The 10209-nt window shown below is 30.6% G+C and overlaps 1 protein-coding gene across 2 annotated transcripts in view; it reads left to right on the plus strand.

Moving 5' to 3' along the window:
* Positions 1-6907, plus strand: part of LOC143255831 (uncharacterized) — a 50307-nt gene extending 43400 nt beyond the window's left edge. For both annotated transcript variants that reach the window (XM_076512131.1, XM_076512132.1), the window contains exon 11: positions 1519-6907. The gene's annotated coding sequence lies outside the window, so the exon portion shown is untranslated. The remainder of the gene's footprint in view (positions 1-1518) is intronic.
* Positions 6908-10209: the final 3302 nt, after the last annotated feature.

Below are 10209 nucleotides of genomic sequence, written 5' to 3' on the forward strand. Positions count from 1 at the left end.
ATTTGTCATGTAGGCTTCAACAGAAAACCCTCTATTAACATTCTTTAAGGACCCAATTCCTTTTTGAATACTTTGCTTACCTTTGCCATAACAAAAAAAAAAAATCTTGCTGTTTATTTTAATGTTGTCACCCAGTTGTTTCTTATGATTCTTTTGGATTTCATTTTTAATTGCTTCTCTAGCTTTGCTTTCTGGCAGTTTAAACTATTTAAACAAATGACATTTATCCCTGATTTTCTCCCTTAACTTTGTAGTAAGCCAGTTTGTCTTCTTTGTTATTGTTTTCATGTTTTTAGGAACATGCCTATCTTGAATTAAAAACAGTTAATTTTTCAAAACTTTCCAAAGTCTGTCCCACACCACCTTTTAATTCATTATTCTAATTTACTACTTATAAATTTTCTGTCCTATGGATTCAAAATTGGCTTTCCAAAAGTTAGAAAATTAAATTTCATTTACCTTACTTTTATTTCTGCATATAACAAAATATCAAATCTTGTTATACTGTTATCAGTCTTTCCCAAATTATCACTCAATTCAACTCTTGTAATTATTAGTGGTTAACCATAAATCTAAAGTGACATTACAACTGCTTGGCTATATAATCATTTGATGTAGAAAACAATCCTAAACTGGTGCAAAAAATCTTCTCTGTAGTCAAGTAGTGATGCAGTTTACTTCATTAGTGTTTACTATGAATCCTCAATTGTTGAACAATGAATGACATGATTCATTGTAGCATTATTATGTCTAACATGAATTTTAAGTAATTCAGTAGTAAATTATATGATTCATTCTCATGTTTAATGTGTCTAAAGTGAACCCTCAGCATTTCAGTTGTGAATAATATAATTCATTCAAGTGTTAAGTATATTATGTGAATCCTCCACAGTCTTACATTAAATGATGTAATTTACTCTAGTGTTATGTGTAATATGAATCCTCGGCAGTTTGGCAGTGTATTACAAACTTCACTTTGATGTTATATGTAATGTATATCTTCAGCAGTCCAACAATAAATGATATAGTTCACTTTAGTTTTATATATTATGTCGATTCTCAGCAGTCCAACAGTCAGTGCTTTAATTTATTCTGTTTAGTATGTTTAATTTGAATCCTCAGCTATCCAATAGTAAATGATGCTGGTGTTTAGTATGTTTTAATTTAATCCTCAATTCACTCTAATGTTATATGGTGTGGTGAGTACTTAAGTTACTGTTTGGCTTAATTAAGTTTCATAAAAGAATAAAGGTTTTTATGTAGTGTTATTATATTATTATCCAACATACTCTAAGTATAAGTGTCAGTCAATACTTTTCATTGTTGTTAATTCCTGGTTCTTATTTTCTGTGGTACGTTCTTGTTATTATTGATTGAAACTTGGATTTGCCACTGTTCTTATAATAAAAAATATATTGAATTGAAATTGTACCCAATTTCCAGTTACTTTGTAATTATCATATATTGTGATTATAAAAATTCATTCATTTAAAATATAATTTCTTTGTGTTTTTTCAGGTCCATTGCACATTAGAGGTTCTCAGCAAGAAGTCACTTTGATTTTTTGACATGCCAAAATTTGGCTTAATTGGTAGAGTCACAAGAATAAAAAATGTCTACCTTCCAGTACTCTTTTAGTGTAATTTGTACATGCATTTAACTACAATCACTCCTAGAAGCTATTGTATAACGAACTTTATTTGAAATTCTGAAGTTTGGCAATGTTTAAACATTGAAATGAAATGTATTTTTTATACCAAAGTGTTCACGGTAGTGAAGAGGATGGAAAGTAGTAATTGATATTGTTTATGTTTGTAACTATACACAGAAAATGACAGCAGAATCTCATTATCTCAAGGTTTCAACTGTGGGATTTGAGAAGCAAATTTTTCAATGTTCATATTTTTTATTTGAGGTTTTGTATTGTAGTGATTTTGTCATAATAATCTGTGAATAAGTAAAATGATTTCTTTCAGAAAATTGTCTGGCCTTCAGCTGTGTGTGTGTGTTGATTTATGTACACGTTCTGTATTTGCATAAATATATATGTGTATGTGTGTGTGTATATGAATTGGCTTTTAAACTGATTTTAAAGATGATGTAGTTTTCATTTACAGAACCAGAAATTGCAGTAAACAGTAAAAGTAGCAACTTTATTATAATTGGCACCACATGAAACTTTATGATTTGATTTTATTAAAAATGCATATTTGAATCATAAATTTATTTCAGATTGGAAGATTTATGGTTATTACTGATACTGGATTATATTTATCAGTACCCAGATAGCACATAATATTGTATTTTTACAACAGATTTTTGATGCTCACTCTGTCCTTGAAGCTGGATGTTAACTTGTTTATTGAAAGCTTAATGAGTATTAATTTACTAGATTACAAAAAAGTCAGCCATTTCAAATGTGTTGAAAGTGTCAATTTTCAGGTCATTTAGTACTTAAATAATGCATTATCATTCCATATTTTGAATCAAAATCATTCTTTTCTAATTAAGTTTTGCATTTTTTTAAATCAAGACACCATAGGATAATGAGATGTCTAGTGAACAAATAAAAGTAAGAGCACTTTTAGTCTGTCATCATTCATAATGCTTTTAAATGTGTTTTCTATATGTTTTAAAAGAGAAGTGTTTTGTCCAGCACTGTTAGCACTTGTGATACTTACCATCAGTAAAATAGTAAAAAGTTGATGGAATTCTGAAAAGTGTGACCTCCCTATATCACAAAGTGTGTTCTTCAAGATTGCTGATATATCCTTTCCACTTATTTGTTCAAAGATGGATTTCATGACCAAAAGAAGTTGATAGAAGGTCAGTTTCATACAAGTTTTTGACTTTGGCTTGTTTCTCTTCTGTGAGTTTATGTTGCATGGGAAGAGACGTAGAGAAGTATGACGTTTTCATACAGACATGAAACCGTAGAAAGTATATACATGTTTGTCTACAACTTGTTAATATACATAAATCTGTCCTTTCCAAGTTTGTTTCTAGTGTATGTTCTTTGACATTGCATCAGTCTACTTAACCATTTCTATCTTGTCTGTATGCACAGACCTGAAATCTTTGCTTACATCACTTATATTTAAGTATCTCAAAAATTAAATATATTTCAGTATATCCTTTCATTATACTTACATCTCTTAAAGCTGGACACTAAGAGATTTGTTATATCCAAAAAATACCTTAGTACTTAAATGCTGCAATGAAGCTCAGTGAAATTACCTTGGGTATTAAGCCATCTAGGATATTTTTGACTTTGTTTCTGAATCACCTTTGTTGCATCTTAACTTGATGTGGTTGAAACTATAGATCATGGGTTCATGTCATATTTGAAAACCCTTTCCTATATGCAGTGCACTACAGCCAAACCACAAGTCCAAATTACAGCTAGAATAGAAAAAATATAGTGAATAAAGTGCCAGTTCCAAATACCGTGTATGCTTTTTGCTTACCCACCACTAGCATTTCCACCACAAGTGTGCCTTCAGCAGTCTTCAACATTAAAGACCAGTATTTTTTACAGTGCTAGAGTAAATGGTTTCACTGGTTGATACTGTCACAAACCATAAATTCTAGCCATATGTGTACATGTTGATTGTCCTTCTGCAGTTTCAGATGTTTCATTGACATGGATAGAACACAATGGCCAAAATAGCTTTGAATTTGATTTCATTCACTACTCCTTGAATGTAATCGTTAACACAGCATAAAGGAAAATCATTTGACATGTTTTGTGTATTTTAGGTTGCATGCTTTGGTGTGATCATCTAAGATTTCATCATATACTTCTATGTGAAAGTTGACTGAAATATTCTAATGTCGAATCATCTATATGTTCTTTTAATGCTATCACTTGGTGATTATAAAACTTGAAACTCTTAACAGTAGTTTTTAAGGTAGTTTGAAGGTTTTTCAACAAGTTTTTTATTCTTGTCAGATATTTAGTAATTGTATTTCAGTGAAAGGTTACACACTGTTTTAAAGACACCTTCTAACAGCTTCTGATACCTAGTGATATTTAGTAGACGTGCTTATTTAAGTCAAACCAAACTATCCTTCGGTTTCAGTATGACTGCAAAATCAAGAGTTTTGCCTTTGGTCAGTGTTTCTAATCACAAAAAAACTGTGCATAAAACTAGGAATTGAACAATATTTCTTGCCAAAAGTCATATTTACAAAACTGCTCTTTCTGACACAAATGCCTGCCAACACAAGGTTTTGTGGGTGTATTTTTGTGTTTCCAAAGTTTTGCCATCTTGATTTCCATTGATGCATTTAATATCCGTGAATCAACTCAGGATTTCATGTTACTACCTCTACCAGCTGATGATTGCTTCCTTTCAGAAAGTTAAATTGTATATATAGGGTGTTCATAAAGTCACTGTGCTCTTGTATATTTATTAACAGACGTGTTTCAGTGTAGAATACAGGAGGTAAATATGAATGACAATCATAAACAATGTTAAAAGTGACCCCCGTTGGCATCAATACAGGCCTGGATCCTTCTTATTTTGTTTTTAAACACCGCTATCAGTTGCTGGCTTGAATTAGACTGAATAAAATATGGTTACAAAACTGCACAGTGACTTTCTGAACACCCTGTATTTAATATACTTATACTTTGAGGTTTTTTGTAATTTGTATGGTAATAAGGAGGTGTGCTTGAATGTAGTTTAAATACTAATGGTAACTACACTAGGTAACTACAGAAGTATGAATAATTGTGAAATAACTTTCATACGTGAATATCTTATGATGATGCAGTAATGTAAGAATGCAATGGCTATGCTTGATCTAGATAAATTCCATTGTAAGCCATCTCCATTGTGTTTATAGCGGTATATATTTATGACATCCTAATAACTATTAAATATTTATGAATAATTTAAGGAAGGCTTCCCACTGAAAATACTGGGGGATTGTGCCCCAGTATCCTCTCAACATGATTACAAACAGTTATTTTCCTATTTTACAACTCTTTGTGCTTGAAAATTATTAGTTATAGTTTAAATATTTAAATATTGCTAGAAAATGTTTCTTACATACCTTAGTTGGAAAAAGACCACTAAGTGTATATTCACTGGATCAAAATCAAATAAAAACAAGTACTTGATTAAAATATAAAATCATCTATAATTTGGAACATTCCTAAATAAAAGACAGATCGCACAAGGATGATACATGTGATCTCTATCATAGCAACTTGAGGTCATCCCCACAAACATGAAAATCATTGTGTAAAATAGATGTAACTTGTAACAGAATAAGATGGACAACTTGATTGAAATGGTTTAAACTTTGTGGAAACTTGTTTTATGTGACTCACCACTTTATTAGTTAAAAATTGTAGTTTCTTTTTAGTAATATGATTCACACTGAATTTGAGTTTCCTAGAAACTAAAATATTAAAGTTTTATAAGTAAAAGAAAATTAATAGAAATGAGTAAGTTATGTAATTCAGAATTCTTTTATTATCTTTATCCTGGCTTTCACTGAATAATGAGATTCTGCTGTGGGTCATATTAGTGTTTTAATCTCAATCACTTTGTAATAAGTGTTATATAAAGTATATTTTATGTGTATTTTTGTGTAATAAAGTTGCTCTGTGTTTCAGATGATGTCATAACAACTGCTTTGGCAAATGGAGTACTAGTAGCATAAGTCAACAATAAAATATGTATATGTTGCTATTAACGTTATTTGTTGTAGCATATTAAATGTGAAGTGTATTACTGTGTTTCTTTAAATAAACCTAGACAGCTTTAACCTTTAAGCATAAAGTTATAAGTAAGGGAACAGAAACAGTTTTATTGTTTGAATTCACATTATATGTCATGTACATCTGTACAAAGATAGATAGAAAATTTTGCACTGTTTTGCATGAAAGATGTAGACTTCACTGAACAGCCAGAATGACACTTCCTGTAATACAGGTCTTGTTAAAAACATATTTTTCTGAGTATTTCAATCCAAGAAGATACCAAGCAACATTTTTATAGATTTATAAGCTTAATAAAATGATTATTACTAATAAACATATCAAGTACATACAAATGAGATTATAAATTGTAAATATCATAATTGGAGTTTCAGCTACACTGTTTACATGTGATTATGCATCATAAATCTTCAAGAAAAGAAGTTATGTATGTAAGATTTTTAGCTTCAACCACAAATTTCTTTTTAGCTAACATGCTGGGGTATGGATTTTAGGCATGTTTGGTCATGGGAATAAGTTATACTGAGTGAATATTAGCATCTTGCAAAATCAACATTAATATAAAATATTTGTGTGTTAAAATGAAGTATAGTCAGCTGAAAATCAGTAAATGTCATTGCATTAGCCATTGTCATCTGTTATATATTCATTATGACCTTATCCTTTTCCATATCACACGTGACCTTATTTTATTAGGTGATAATACTCTAATCATCTCTCAATATGGGTTATTGTTCATTTCTTTTTATGAATTCTCTTTACATAGTGGTTGGTTAGTTATTCATTGTAGATGTGTAATATTGTTGAGTTTCTTATATGATCATATATTTTTGTTTTGTAAAAAATAATCCGTTGTTTCTGTTAAATTGGACTTGAAAGAATGTAACGAAATATTACTAACTAAATTAACAGTATTTAGTATCTTTTGTTTATTGTATTGGTATTTTTACTCATGTGAATAACTTAAATATGGTATAGACTTCAACTAAACAGAATTTAGAAAACTTAACAGAAGTAAAAATATATCCTATGTAAAAGAACTGCCTTTCTCTTTCCTTTTTTAACCAGTAATAAATTCAAATATGTTTAACACTAATTTTTCAGGTATTTCTGAGAAACGTGTATGTGGAAATGAATGAAAGTTATTTCAATAAATTTCATTTTTGTATTGTTCCTTGATTGATTTGAATATGTTTTCTGTAGAGTTTTGCTATAATATTATTTATTGTAAAATATATTTTTTATACTTTATTAAATTAGGAGAATATCTGCTGAAACTGCAATATGTATTGTTATATTTAGTTGTAAATTTGTTGCCTTCTATTTTAGTTGAACTGTAACTGGTTAAATAACCCAGTTGTTATGTTTAGAAGAATATCTCCTTTTATTGTAGTAAATAAACTACTTAAGTAATGGGTGGTAACTAATTTATTATTCCGATTGTCTTTGTCAAGAAGTGATAAATGTTTGTTTTGGATATGTGTTACATGGTAGTGTATTTTATTTACAGAACTGTTTGATAAAAAAAACAACAACAGAGGGATAAATATAATGTGATATTTTTAACGTTAGATAAATGCATGGTGAAGAATGCTCTTCTGTCATTTGTGTCCTCTTACAAATATCAGTTGTTGTTTTTTCAAACTTTAAAATTTTCCTTTTCTTAATCAACATTTTCATTAGGTATTATGCCAGCAAGTTAGAATAGTAATAGTTCTTGCTTGCTGCCCTCTAACCTTGTTCAACTTCACAGAAACATGGACAAGAGTGCCTTTTACTTTGAAGAGCACTTATATAAAAAAAATATTAAAATATATGCTAAGAAAGATGCATACATTTTAACATTGAATAAACATTATTGAACTTTCTCTTCAATAATGGATTCATGTTTATACATTTGTAGAAACAGTGCAACTACCTTTTCATTGGCTTTGTTATATATCTTATGAAGTTTTTGTCAAAGGAATTGTGTTAGTGCAGTATTTATTACATACTTTATTTTGATTACTTTGATACAACATACAAGTGTTTGTACCCTGCTGGTACAGCGGTAAGTCTTCAGATTTACAACACTAAACTCAGGTTTGTCTCTAAAGTGATAAATTCTAGTTACTGGTTCCCCTCTTTGATGGGCTCAGCAGATAGCCCAATGTGGCTTACAGGTTCATATTTTTTTAGCTATTTTTGTTATCTGATAAGCAAATCTGAGGATTGCACACACACAGCTGCAGTTTGTAACTTCTGGGCTACTTGTTTTCCATGATCGTGGTGTTTTGGAGTTAAGTTGTCCTGATGTTGATGTACCAAAACAGATGAAATATCTTTCTTTTCTCTTAGGTTTGTCTCTAAAGTGATAAATTCTAGTAATACTGGTTACATCTTCCTTTTTTGTTTATTGGTATTTCTTTAATAAACAGTTAATTTAATTATAAGTTTATTTTATCTCAAAATGTGTCTGCTTCCAAACTTGTGAACAGTTGTATTTTATACAGTTTTGATGACTGAACTGTTAATTCAGATGAATGGAGGCACAAAACATTAAATAAGGCTTAATAAACTTTGATTCCATGAATGGATTTGAGAAGTGATTCAAGCTTATTTGTATGAAATTGTTTTTTTAGTAACAGATTTTTGCCATGACTTGTTAAAACAAACAACAACAACAAAATATCAGTTTGGAAAACTTTTCTGACTGTACCAATACATTTATTCTTCACATTTGTGTTTCCATTTTCATGTAATTAATTTCCACTGTTAAGCTTGTGTATATCTAAAATTATTTTTTTTGTTTGTCATCTATATGCATCCTTGTTTTCAAAATAAAATAATAACACTAACTCTTTTTTCAACGTTTCATTATTACTTGTTTTAAATTCTACTTTCTGCATAACATTGAATTTCTTTATTGGAGCTACTAAATCTTTTGAAAATTGAAGCTAATGTGAAAAATTATTGCATTAAACCAAAATAATGTAAGGAAAATTAATATCTTACAAAATGCATTCCTGAATTTAGAGCATAATGCAAAATTAATTTCATTATTCTTTCTAATGCATGAGGTGGATTTAAACTGCTTGATAACACTATGTAACAAAATTTTCACTTTTTCTTGTTCTTGGGCAGAAAGTGTTATTTCCCAATTGCTTATGCCTGAAGTAATGGGAAAAGATTTATTTCTATCTTCAAACTTTACTTTTGTGACTTGGGTAATGAAATTCTCAAAACTGCCCATTTTCCAGAACATTCTAGGTAGATTTAATGCTGAGTAGCTGATACAGAATTTTCAAGAACCTTTTAGAATTTTCTAGAACTTTCCATAGTAATATATATATACAGGGGCTCACCACTTTAGTTTAGTTCTAGCTGCCTATGTGAGCACATAGACCTATTTGATTTTATCAGAGATGGCATCAGGAAGCTGTAAGTATTCTCCAGATGCATTCTGCTATGTATGTGGCCAATTTATCAAGACAAGAGCAAACAGTACTCTGTGACAGCATGTGCCTTAAAGTATGATGAGTATGGCCGGAGGTTATCGGAGACTTCAAAATGGTGACATTCCTGATGGGTCTCCAAGGAGGCTTTACCAAATTTCCCTGTTATCTTTGCCTTTGAGACTGCAGTGCACTACAACAGGAAGCACTGACCATAATGGACCAGGTTCTCTGTGGGGACGCACAATGTGAAGTATGAGCAACTAGTGGACCTGAAGAAGGTGTGGTTCCTTCCATTGCACATAAAATTGGGTCTTATGAAACAATTTGTCATAGCTCTTGATAAAGAGTCTGCAGCCTTCAAGTACCTTCCAGACTTCTTCCCTGGTGTCTTCTTTGGACCACAAATAAATAAAATCCTGAAGTGTACATAATTCCCCAAGAAGTTCAGTAGGAAGTAGAAAAAAGCTTGGGGCAGCTTTGTCACAGTGGTTTGGGGATTCTTGGGCAATCACAAGGCTGAAAATTGTGTAATTGGTTGAGGCTCTGGTGAGAACTATGGCAAGATGGGCCACAAGATGTCCCTGTAAGTCCATATTCTTGATGCTCATCTTGATAAATTCTTTGAGAATGTGGGAGTATACTCAGAGGAGAAAGGCGAGGACTTTCACCCAGATGTACTGCACTTTGAACACTACCAAGGAGCATGTAACGAAAACATGATGGGAGACTATAATTGGGGGCTGACACATGAAAATGGTTTATATTGCAGTTGCAAATCTCAAAAAAACTACTCACTTCTAAACACTTTAGTGTAAATACATGTAAATCTTGATTCATGTTGTTTTATTCAGACCTTACGTAAATGAAAATGTGCAAATTTGCTTGTTTTTACATAGAAAATACATTAATTTCTAAATTTCATTAGCCATGTCACAAAAGCAAAGTTTGAAAGGAATAATGGCAATTTTCTGTAATTTTACAACATAAGCAATTAAGAAATAACACATTATATCCAGGAACAAAATTTATGTTAAATAG

This window comes from Tachypleus tridentatus, chromosome 7 (assembly GCF_004210375.1).
Source record: "Tachypleus tridentatus isolate NWPU-2018 chromosome 7, ASM421037v1, whole genome shotgun sequence".
Classification (NCBI taxonomy): Eukaryota; Metazoa; Arthropoda; class Merostomata; order Xiphosura; family Limulidae; genus Tachypleus; species Tachypleus tridentatus.